This window comes from Squalius cephalus, assembly GCF_949319135.1.
Source record: "Squalius cephalus genome assembly, chromosome: 21".
Classification (NCBI taxonomy): Eukaryota; Metazoa; Chordata; class Actinopteri; order Cypriniformes; family Leuciscidae; genus Squalius; species Squalius cephalus.
This window is the reverse complement of record NC_137142.1, coordinates 11,283,016-11,295,510: the sequence shown is the minus strand read 5'-3', so window position 1 is coordinate 11,295,510 and position 12,495 is coordinate 11,283,016. Positions and strand designations below refer to the sequence as shown.

Below are 12,495 nucleotides of genomic sequence, written 5' to 3'. Positions count from 1 at the left end.
GAGCTCCTGGTAACACCGGCTAAGTATATTCATCCCCAACACTCCGGGGATGCCTACACTCAGCCCACCAGGAGGATCCCTAACCACCAGGACACCACACCCTGTAACCAACCTGCCGCACATTTCTACATCCAGCTCCAAATAACCGAGGTACGGGATCTCCAGCCCGTTAGCCGCTCGAAGCTGCAACCACTGACAGTCCTGCAGACGGTCTCGCCCCCAAGGCTCAAAATGCTGACGAAAAAACTTTCTGTGATAGTCGACACCATTGACCTGGTGTCGACTAAACAGGGTACTAACACTCCCCCTATAGAGACAGTCAAATGTGGACACGAAGAGATCAAGCGAGAGAATGGACCACGTGTATCTCTGGGCTGGGAGTCAACTACCTCCCCACCAAGGTCGTGACTCTGCAACCTGGTGGGAGCTAGTTTTCCGTCGGCCGAGGAGAACGTGATTGTCCATGTGTAATAGAAGGTTCAGCTATAGGCTGGGGAGGGCGCGGGGGAGCCCGGCCCCCATCGCACTCCCGAGCATAATGACCTGGACGCTGACACCGTCTACATATAACTGGGCCCGGCCGCGGTGATCGACTATGTACATACGGGGTTTGGAGACGAGCAATGGTCTGTGTGAGCTGATTTAATTGTTGCTGTCGAAACATTTCTCGCAGTTCGCTCATCTCAGACTGTTGTGGAGGGTTTTGCCCATCAGCAGAGGTGGCCCCACGTACCCCATACTGAAGACCGTAGGCTACCGGGACGGACTGACTACGCGCCCTTACACCCCCGGGCATCCCTTCACGTTCCCACCTAATTGCTTCTCCGCGAACTTCTAATAGCGTAGCAGTGGGCTGGCGACGTACCAACTGTTTAAGCTCACGCCGCAGAGTGCTATCGTATACATGCTCCACAAATTGATCCCGCAATACAATTTCGGTATTTGCGACAGCGTTAGGTGCTTGGTTCTTAACCCTCTCTAAAAGAGCCATTAGCGCAAGGGAGAATTCTAACAGTGTTTCACCCTCCTGTTGCTTTCTTGAAAAGAAAGCCTCTTGCAACGCGACGTACGACTGTGAACACCCATAAAGCTCTTGCAACGCTTTAATAATCTTATTAGGATCTCCGCGCTCTGCCTCAGGACGATACCGAATCTCCTCTCGGGCCTCCCCCTCCAGGTGGTCAAATACAAAGAAAGCTTATTCAGTAATCCCCATATACCGCGCTCTCATGCACGCCAGTGCCTCCTCGACCCATTCATCGATACTTATACCGGATTTACCGCTAAATTTTGGGCACCGACGCTCTCGAGGCACAAAAACTAATCGTTCCAGTGCACTAGCACCAGAAATTTGGGGCATTACCGGTGGAGCATTAGAAGCACCAGGCAAGGCTTCACCATCCCCGGAAACACCAGCCACAGGCGCCTGTAGCTGCTGCATCCTGGCATTATCAGCCCTTAACTGAGCCACTAAGTCTCGCAACTCCCGTAATTCTTCCTCCATTTCAAAAGAAATTACGTAAACTTACCACCCCGGAGAGGAAGCCACCTGCCCTCACACAAGCTGCTGTTCTGTTTCCCAAAAAAATAAGAAAGAAAATCAAAACCATAAACACAATACAAACACACCAATCTATTGTCTCTGACCCAATATAGTGATAACCCTGCCGACTTACGCCAAAATGTGGCGGAGCGGTGTTCGCTCAGGCAGTTCTAATTAACCTATTTTCGACTACGCCACCTGGGGAATTTCACCCCAGGAATCTAACGGTACCTCTAATGTAGAAGGCACGCACAGGTCCTAATCACTTGAGTCAGAGACACAGATGAATTGCAAAAAAAGATGTACATTTATTTTATTAATCGTTAAAAGACATTTGTCATTAAAAGGTGTTGACCAGCAATCACTTCAATTTGCTAAATTCTAATGTTGGCTGTGGAGGGACCTGGGCATACCCAGGGGGAAGTCTCGGGATATCACCTTTTTGGAAATTACTCTACTCAGTGCACACACACACCAGCACAGCACACTCAACGACTCATGTCAGAGAAGACCACGGCACACAGTGAGGACACCACCACCTAATTTTGTCACTTGTCTGCCCCCGGGTGCCCAGGACCTGCCATAAAGCAAAAGGAAAGAGACATTAACCAGTGATATGTAAACAAAATAATATATAAACAAAATAATAAGTAAACAAAATAAACTTTGTTTACAATTTCAGGAGGGGACCAGTTCCTTGGTCCCGACCTGATCGTCACACATCAAAACCCAAAAAAACAAGAAAACTCTGTAAACAAAAGATCACAATTTCAGCAGCATAAGTCAACCAAAAATAATATATAAATTCACCAACACAATAATTGAGTCGGAAACAAATACAAATTCAGAAAACCACTCACTCATTAACATGAATCAAAGTAATAAACAAAAAGAAAACAAAATAAACTCAAAACATACCACGGTTACAAAGTCACCGTCAGTGGAAATAGTTCGTTTGAAACGATTCACTTGATGCGGTTCACCGGAACGGTTCACTTGCGATGGTTCACCCAGAATGGGTTACTTGAAGTGATTCTCAAAAACAGTTCGCTCGGATGATTCGCTGGAAACGATTCACTTAGAACCATTCACCTGGCGTGAAACAGAACAAAACAAACCGAACAGCACAAAACAGAACAGCAGCTAGTAAGGCACAGCGCAAACAGGCTCCACAATGAAGCACCAGGCAGATAACTCTCGTTCAGAATGGCGATATTGTCCTTATCGCATGCCTAAAAACAAAACAGAGGATGTTACGCTGAGAGTTCTTCCCCCTTGGCTTCATGCTCTAACAGTGACTCTATACTCACAACTGAGCACGCTGTCCCGGGATCAATATGCGATGAATAGGGCCGAATGCCTCCGACAACGCTCACCGGCGCAGACAGATCTTACACTACAGTGGGCATACGGATTAATCAGACTAATCGCTCAGTCAAACAACTCATAGAAACGTGGTTTACAAAACGCTGTTGCACGCAAATGCTTCTCCTACCTGTCTCAGATGTCCACATTCAACTCTCCCGACAACAGTGACTAACAAACAGCACTGCCAGTGGCTAGCAGCTTCGGCGAAACTTTTACGAGCGGCAACACAGCTGGCCGTGGCTCGATCAAACAGCAGCAGGGCACATGGATGACATCACGTCCCTGGACGATGACGCATGCCAAAGAGCAGGTAGGCCGTGCTCTTATTTGCACCGGACGCTGGGCCATTGGCCACACATTAAACAATTACGAGTGGGAGGGGCGATAGACCGTCCTGCTACAGTTAGTTTAGCCACTGTTTCAAATAAATACCTTGGGTTTTGTTTATTTTCTTCTAATAGGGTTGACAAATAAGCAGATCTAGCAGCTTTTAAGGCATCTCTGTATGCAATCGAGCTCTCTTTCCATGAAATGCAAAATACCTAGTTTTGTTGTCTTTCAGTTGCGCTACATTTTTCTGGCTGCTCTCTTAAGGGCCTGAGTGTGCTCGTTGTACCACGGCGTTGGATTATTTTCTTTAATCTTCTTTAAGAGAGAGTTAAAAGTTTCTGTCGCAATATCGAGTTCTTCTAAGCTATCTGGGATGCTGAGATGATGAAACTGATCAGGAAGATTATTAATAAAGCAATCTTTAGTGGCAGAAGTGATAGGTCTAACATATTTGTAACACGGAGTTGCCTTTGCAGCCTTGGCTAAATGAAGTTTACACAAGACTAGATAATGATCTGAGATGTTATTGCTCTGCTGCAGAATTTCAACGGAAACCACATTGATTCCATGTGATAATATTAGCTCTAGAGTATGATTACGACAATGAGTAGGTCCTGACTCGTGGTGTCTAACTCCAATAGAGTTAAGAATGTCTTTAAATGCCAATCCCTATGCATCTTTTTCGTTTTCTACATGTATATTCAAATCACCAACAATTAGGACTTTATCTGCAGCCAGTACTAACTCTGATAGAAAGTCAGCAAATTCTTTGATAAAGTCTGTTTGGTGCCCTGGTGGCCTGTATACAGTAGCCAGCACAAATCTCAAACGTGATTTATCATTTACACTATATATTGTTACATTAAGCACCAACACTTCAAAATAATTATATTTGAAACTAGACTTCTTAGTAATTCTGAAAATATTACTATAAATTACAGCAACACCTCCCCCTTTGCCTTTCAGATGAGGTTCATGTTTATAACAATAATCTTGGGGGGTGGACTCATTTAAAGTCATGTAATCGTTTGGTTGTAGCCAGGTTTCTGTCAAACACTTGAATATTCAGCAACCCAAGCTTTATCATTTGCTTATTTGTATTATATCTGTTTTTTATTTGTTGAACATCAATTAAATGTTTACCCTTAGATGGTTTTGAAATTTTTTTGTATTTCCTAAGTCGGGGAACAGACACAGTCTCTATATGATGATATCTAGGTGAAATAGTCTATATGTGATGAGATTTATCTGACCTCAGTGACGTGTGACAGCTAGCAGACGGTCAGTTTAACCAATCTGTCTGCTTCCTGACCTGAGCCCCAATTCATGTTTGAGCTCTAAGACTGTGCCATATTATTATTTTTTGTGGACACCACTTAGACAGCCAGCCATTGAGTGAGGACAATCTACTAAGTATCTCATCACTCCTGCGAACAGGAAGGGGGCCAGTGCAAATGACAGTGCCTGACATCGTACTTGCGAGTTCACACACTTCTTTACATTTCCAGGTTGCTGTTCCATAAAATGGCTTACAGCACCTTTAGGAAAGCATATAGCCAGGGATGTGGGTGACCTAAAAATTTACATTGTGGGTATACACGGAGCTATGCTAACTATGTCTAGTGTTGATTTATCACTGTTATATATGGTGTAGCGTCTAAGTATCCCACTTTTAAATAGCAGAGACTGTTCATTTCCCTCCCTGGTTTTCCCCTAGTACTGTAGCTCATGCTATTGAGCAGAGCTCTATCCTGTTGCACTGTCATCAATTGACTCCTTCACAGGTCATGTGACTCGGCAGGCCAGGAGATCTGTCACATAGATCGTCTTTATGTGGAGACTGAGGCAGTTCATTCATGGAGTGGAGCAAGGGAGCTCTCTGCCATGCCTGTGTGTGTGTTTGTAAGCATCCTCTTCACTCCTTAGGCCAAGCAAAGAGATCCTTCTATGGCTGCCAACAGTGCACACACACTAAAACACACAAATGTCTGTTTCTCTCTCTCACTTACTAGAAAGTAAATTAGTAAACACTGATTATACATATATATGCCCAATCTCTTTTTTTAAATGGCTTGTGAAAGAGTCCAAATAGTGTATATTACACAGAAAAGTGGATCGAAACACACTCACTTGACCTTGATAGCTCTTTTTTTTAGAATGCAATTCCTTTGTTTAACCAATAAACCTAGAACCAGAAAATAAAGTTTAATCATTAACTATCATCACTTACACAACAAGCATTTAAACAACATGACTGCCGCACTTCTGCAATATCGACCTTCAGTTAAAAAGCTGAGGTTAGGAAGCCCACTGACCTGAGTCAATAGATCTGGAAGTCTTGCAAATATCATGGTCATTTAGGTTTTAACATAATAAAGGCTCTAAATCTCTTTTCAGATAACCTAATTAAAAGCCTGCAGCTCTTAATGAGGCAAAATGTTGCAACAAGCTGTTGAACACCAGTTCTATTTGGTTTTAGAAGTATCTGTAATCTCTGGAACATGGTGCTTTATGCTTTTACAGCTGGTTAAAGTCTACTTGAGAGCAGACATTGAGATTGGGCCTTTTGTTTGTGGCAATAAAACTGAGGCAGGTCAAAAGTGACATGGAAAAGTTAACCTGGAAAGTCATATATATATATATATATATATATATATATATATATATATATATATATATATATATATATATATATATATATATATATAAATATATAAATTCTCTTGTCCTCTTTTCTCATTTTCTCACACTTATGTCATTCCAAATTTGCATAACTTTTTCCATGGAGCGCAAAAGGAGAACTTTTGAAGAATGTTCACACTGTAGCCCTGCATGTAGATGACCATTATTTCTACGAAGGCCTATACAGTCTGAACCCAGATAGCAAGCAACACTTATTGCATTGAATTAACATTACAAAGTGATGTTGGTTTAACGTCACATTTGCACCCTCAGTTTTCATCAAAAATGTTCAACAATGTCACTGAAACAACATTACACTATGATTCTGCATAATTGTTGTTGAATCAACATTGAAATAACTAAAAGAATCAATGTTGTTGAATCAATGCTTGTTACATTGTGATCTTTTGTTGAAATATTGAAAATACAACTGAAATGAAATGTAATGTCAACTTAAAACAATGTTTTATTTATCGTATCTCATTTTCCATGAAACTTCATAGCACTCAAGTGGACAAGTGTACCAAGTTCATCTTGTTGAATAACAGAGCTGGGGTGTTATCAATGACAAGTTCTTTAAAGCTGCAGATTCACCTTAGGTAGACCTTAAAGGTGCTCTAAGCAATGTTGGGTGACGTCACTTCTTGTTGACGTTCGAAGTATTGTCAAACAAAACGGAGGCTAGCCTCCCTCCTCCTCATCTCGTCCCCTCCCACTCCCTTCCTTGCTTCCCGAAAAAGGCTTTTCCAATGTAAATTTGGGACTCCACGCGTTCCTTCTCCTTTTCCCTCTTCTTTGCTATTTGTTCATCGGAACGTCGTCTCGTTGGTCGTGTGTCGGCCATATCAAAATTCAAGAGAATATAATTCTAACGTTAGTTGTTGTCGTTGTCTAGGACATCTCTCATCTAGCTAACTTCCCTTTTCATGCTTCTCTCTCCTCCACTCCTCATACCCCTCTTCATGTGTATGTGCACTAACCCCCCAACCCCCACCCCCAAATCATTCTTGTCGGTTATTGGCTGGAACACTGTTTGTTATGTTTCATGGTGCAGGTTGGCCCAGTTTGTTTTTGTTGCCGTTTGTGGAGCCTGGGCTGTCTATAGAGACTGTGTTTTTTTACAGTGTGTTCAGGGGACAGGCAGGTAACGGATAGTGAGGAGATGTTAATAAACACGTGACATCGCTTAGAGCACTTTTAATCTCTTTAAATATCACAAAATAGCCATGCCTGACACTTTCTCATAAATACAAGATGTATTTTCTTTTGTGATTGTGTTTCAGCTGGAGCAGGCTAAACTGAAGTTAGATGAGTTACATTCCTCACATTTAATACTGATTCAGGAATATGAATGTAATCAGGAGGAGATGAGGCTCAGGATAGCGTCAAATCCCAGGTCAGGTGATTATTCTCTTGACTAGGCTACCCAATGAAATCGCATCTCTTGATTTTGAATAATTAATTACTCTGAAACCGCTAAAAAAATACATACTATATATGTCTGCATGTAGTATGAATGTAATCCAGATATAGTATCAGAGATTGTTTTATATTGGGGAGATGAGAGGGTCTAGGTTTTAACATTGGAGAAAGCGTAATGGCTAACTTGGATCATGTGGGGCACCTCAGCCTATCGTGTAATGGCAGTGACGTCAGTGCCCGCCGTTCAAAGTTTTATGACAGTCAGTTACAGTTTACGGTCCCATGTTTCTCAAAGATATCACATTGTGTGAGCATATATAAGGAGAATAAGATCGGAGCTAAGATGGAACCCTGCGGTCCTCCACATGCTAGGTTTGCAATAGAAGAAGTGAAATTAGCCATGTTGACTGTTAATCAGTTAATCAGATTAGATATAAACCATTTCAGAACATTTCCCTGCTGAACGATACAATAGCGGGAGATAAGAATAGAATGATAAACAGAAGGACTAAGAAATTTCTCACACAAGTCTGAGGATATCACTGAAAAGACCTGAGTTGGAGGGTTAAGAACATCATTGATATTAACACAACCCCCCCCCTCCCCCCCAAAAAACAGTAGTTTTGTGATGACTTGTGGCAATAACATTTGAAAAATATTTATGCCTAGCCACTCTTACAGCTTTCTGATAATTGGGCAATGAATCTTTCAGGAGCTTGGAGGAAATCTGAAGCTTGTCCTTCCATTTTCTTTCTGTCCTTCTATCTGACCAAGATAACAAATATTACTCTTAAATAATCCAAGGATGAGATTTTGATTTTATAGATTTAGATATCAATAGTGCAGCTAAGCCCATAACATTTTAGCAAATATTACTAAATAATATCTAGTATATAATGATCTTCAGAATTTAATAAATGTAGTGGAGAATCAAGTGATGCTGATATGCTTGCCTCCTCAAAAGCTGTAATAAAATTGGCATGGGCCAAAGAATCTATTCTACGAAATTGACATACTGTTTACAGAGAAGTGGAAGTTTCAATAGGGACAGAGACATTAAAAAAGGACAGGTTTATGATCAGAAAAGTTAGTATCGTATACAACAGAGTGTCACTAACAAATGGTCCATAAGATAAAACCAAGTCTAAAATATGGCCGTTAGCATGTGTGGGAGCATTAACTACTTGTTTAAAATCAAAAGAATGCATAAGACTTAAGAAGTCCTTGGATGGCACATTTGAGTCACAACACAAATCACCAAGTAACAAAAGCCTGTCATATTTTGGAACAGTTGTCCCCAAGAAGTCCGCAAATTCATCAATGCTTATTAAATTTTGGTGGCCGATATATAAAGGTCACTGCCAATGGACATGCAGAGTTCATAAGAAACAATTGCAGTTCAAAGCTATTATAGACATCAGATGGCAAGGCGCGAATGTTAAAGTTATTTGTTCTATGGATCAACGATTTTGCTGACATCACCCTGCACTTCAGCTTCAGATTTCCTGTTCAATTAAATGCTCTCTAGAATCAGATGCTTTCCGCCTCCTACACTATAAATAGACCATGAAGCTGCGGCAGAAATTGGTCACTTGTTCACACAATTACTAGGCTATTTTCTAAATGGTGATTGGCACATATTGCACTACTGTATATCACAAAACATATCGGACCCATTTGAATTCTACACAGAATGCTGTATTTTAAAGTGATATAGAGGAGAATGGGAGGATAAACAGTTAGACAGACTCTGCATTAGATACAGCACTGATGAGTAGGCCTAGAAGAGATAACATTGGTGGGACTGTTTTGCTCTAGTTACAGTTTCATATTAAATCTAAAAGGGGAATCTATTACAGTGTGACTATCATAAGCTGTCAAATGAGACTTTGCCGAGCTCCATCAATGGCTTTGGTTGAGCTGTGATATAAACGAAACACTATTGTCTATTTTTTTTTTAAATGGAGGAGCTGTTCGATATGTCTAACTCTGTCTTCCTGTTTCAGTGGAAATTATGTCAACACACTGAATAACGGCACGCTTTTCAAGGCACTTCAGTTTGGACTTTAAGCCCTTAGTTCTCTTTGCTCAGTGTGGTTGTGCTAAACTAATTCCTTTGTTTTTTTGTTACCTTTTTGGATTGATTAAAGACTATTTTGTTGATTTCTTTTATCTTCGTGCACTCATTACAGCCACAGCATTACAGGAGCACTGTAAAGTAATAATAATAATTGAAAAACCCCTCTCCTAAACCCTCTGTTCTCTTACAGTGGTTTAGTCCAGAGTGAAACCAGAGCGCTGAGACCCCTTCAGCCTGGCGATAACTGTGTTCATAACTGTTTATTAGTTGGTGACCCTGGGCCAAGCTCAGCACTACTGCCATGTTTCAGATGACTTCCATTTTAAGGCTTTACCTTCTCGTTCCTATTCACTTTTCTTGTAGATGTGGTATTTATGAGTGAGGTGCTGTATAAACTGTTATTAAAATGCCTCCGGTTTCATTTGAGGAAAAATATATGGGGTATTTCATGACTGTTTTGGCAAGACTCTCTGGGCTTTTTTTCCTGTCATAGCAGAAATAGGGTGTTAGGTTCATAAAGCACTTTTCAACCCACCAGATTTCGAGGCACCATGTTTTACATAAAAAAAAAAAAAAAAAAGTAAACTCTAAATTTATAGTTCTGCTTAGCACTGATGAGTAGGCCTTTTATCGTGCTTTTATTGAATCCGTACTCTCCTTTTCTCTGGTATCTTGGTACGGGAACTTAACTTTAAAGAGCTGGAACTCTATTGATCAGATCGTGAAATGGTCCAGTAGGTTGATTGGGGAACCACTACTGAACCCAGCCTCGCTGTATACCAGTCAGGTACAGCGCATGGGTATTTCAATTTTGAGTGACCAGCTGCATCCGCTGTATTATGAGTTCCAGTGTCTGCCGTCTAATCGACGGTTTAGAGTACTGCGGTGTACAACCAAACGATACAAAAACAGCTTTGTTCCAGTAGTGATTAATTTTATGAATAGTATTAAGATGGAGTAAATTGTTTTAGTGTGATTTTAGTGTCTTGTTTTGTCTGTATGGTGTTTATTGTTTATATGTTTGAGAAATAGCCTAAACTTGTTCTCTGGAACTTAATTTACCTACGGGTACAAATAAAGGAACCTGAACCTGAACCTGAACCTTCTTTCACATTCTCTATCCCACCATCTTTCAAAAGCCTTAAAGAGATAGATAGTTCAACCAAAAATGTCCAGCGATAGCCATTGTCATCACACACTTTCATTGAAGCACGAGCTGTTTGGATCTCCATCTTTAGCCCAGTCTTCCAATTATTGGCAATACCCTCTGTGTGAGTTTTGCTGCCCACCTCCTATAACATTTTCTGTCATTTCCTCCTGTCAACAGTTGTGTCAGTTGTGCTGAGCTGTTATCACACACTGACCTACATTCTATATGTGGACAGTTGGGGTAAATGAGAAGGATGTTTCTAGGATACTTGCATTAATAGGGAGCTTGACACGATTGTACAATAATGACATAGGAAAATATTGCATTATAAGCATGAATTGTACTCATGAATGATGTGAGCTTGTATATGCTTTCATTTGTGATCAGCTCAAATAGGTTTTGTTTTATACAGGATACGAATAAGTGATTTTGAATAGTTTTCGATAGTCATGCAATAAAAATACTTCATAATCAATTTGCATGCACAGCGGTGTGGCATCATATTACACAGAACTCTCCACTATTTATTATGAGATCACTATCAGATATTTTTTTATTATTATAATTTTTTTTAGATTTTTAAATGAATTTACACTGGTTTATGGACCTTTACCCAAAATCCTTAAATATATTTCTTACAAAGAAGTATCCAAGGACAAATACAAAAACAAACAAAAAAAATAATAATAATAATTTGTGCTGAAGAAATTATTACATTTATTCAGCATTAAACTGAACAAAAGGGACAATAAAGACATTTATAATGTTACAAAAAAAATCTGTTGAACTTTTGTTTTGTTTCATCAAATAAATGGTGAGCATAAGAGAATTTCAAAAACATTTTTAAATCTTACTGACCCCAAACTTTTGAACAGTATATTGTATATTGCATTGTAACACGATTTTCATGACAGTTAAGCACAACCAATATATAAAAAAGCATAAATGAAATTCAGTACGGCAAGTGCTAAAACAAATTATAAATATACATAACAATTTAAATAAATTATATAACAATATATGTTTATAATACATAAATAATATATCTTTAGACACTACACACATCTTACTGATCCTAAAAACAAGCATCATTTTTATTTTCTGTATGCAAAATATAATGATTTTGGGGTGAAATATGCCTGGAACATATTTAAAAAATATATTTTGTGAGATTCATCCTTATTAAGTCTTAATTGGTACTGAGACTGACATCAAGGTACACAGTCATGCTAGCAAAGCTATCTGCACTATACGTGCTTTGGCTCTGTATGGAATTGATGGATGAGCCCATTAACCAGACCGTGTTTATACACATCCTGACTGTGGAGCCAGCATTTGACTTACCAAATAGTGCACATTCCTCACTATGATAAACACCCAGTCTCATATGCACAGGCTGGACTCAGAGCATGAAGACTTGGAAGCTGGTGTGCAGGATTGCTGTGCATTCTAGCACGTGTTGTTCCAAATTATAATCCTCATTTTTCAATAAATGAGATGAGTTATGAACCTTTCCTCTGTTATAAACTGTGCTGAAATGTTCTGTTATTTCTGTGTAATATCTGCTGTTTAAGATTACTTCCCCTATTAATATACATAACACTGACACACACCAGGTCAGATGCCAGGTTACCAAAGTCTGGAATCTTTCCCCCGAAATCTAAAAGAAGTCATTTAAGATGCCACTAGTCTCTTACCTCAGTCCATATTGAACAGTATCATGGCTATTTACATCCTTCAGTGCCAACCCCAATTGCTCAACTACCCAGTTGGGTTATTTTATGCAAGAAATGCCTTTTCCAGTTTGATAAGATGATTTTAATGTAAATGTTTCTCAGATTTTGAACATTCTATCAGATACTGTGGCGAGCAGGACGAGGTCGAGGGCCGTGGGAGGACGGCACGAGGCCGGTGGCGTGA

At 40.0% G+C, this 12,495-nt stretch overlaps 1 long non-coding RNA gene across 1 annotated transcript; it reads right to left on the bottom strand.

Annotated features, from left to right (window-relative positions):
- Nucleotides 1–2,280: 2,280 nt before the first annotated feature.
- On the bottom strand, nt 2,281–3,210 carry LOC307148912. The gene is made up of 3 exons (XR_013819495.1): nt 3,039–3,210; nt 2,854–2,939; nt 2,281–2,775 (listed from the first exon to the last, which is right to left on the bottom strand). It is a non-coding gene; the product is annotated as an uncharacterized lncRNA (long non-coding RNA).
- Between the last annotated feature and the right edge of the window lie 9,285 nt (nt 3,211–12,495).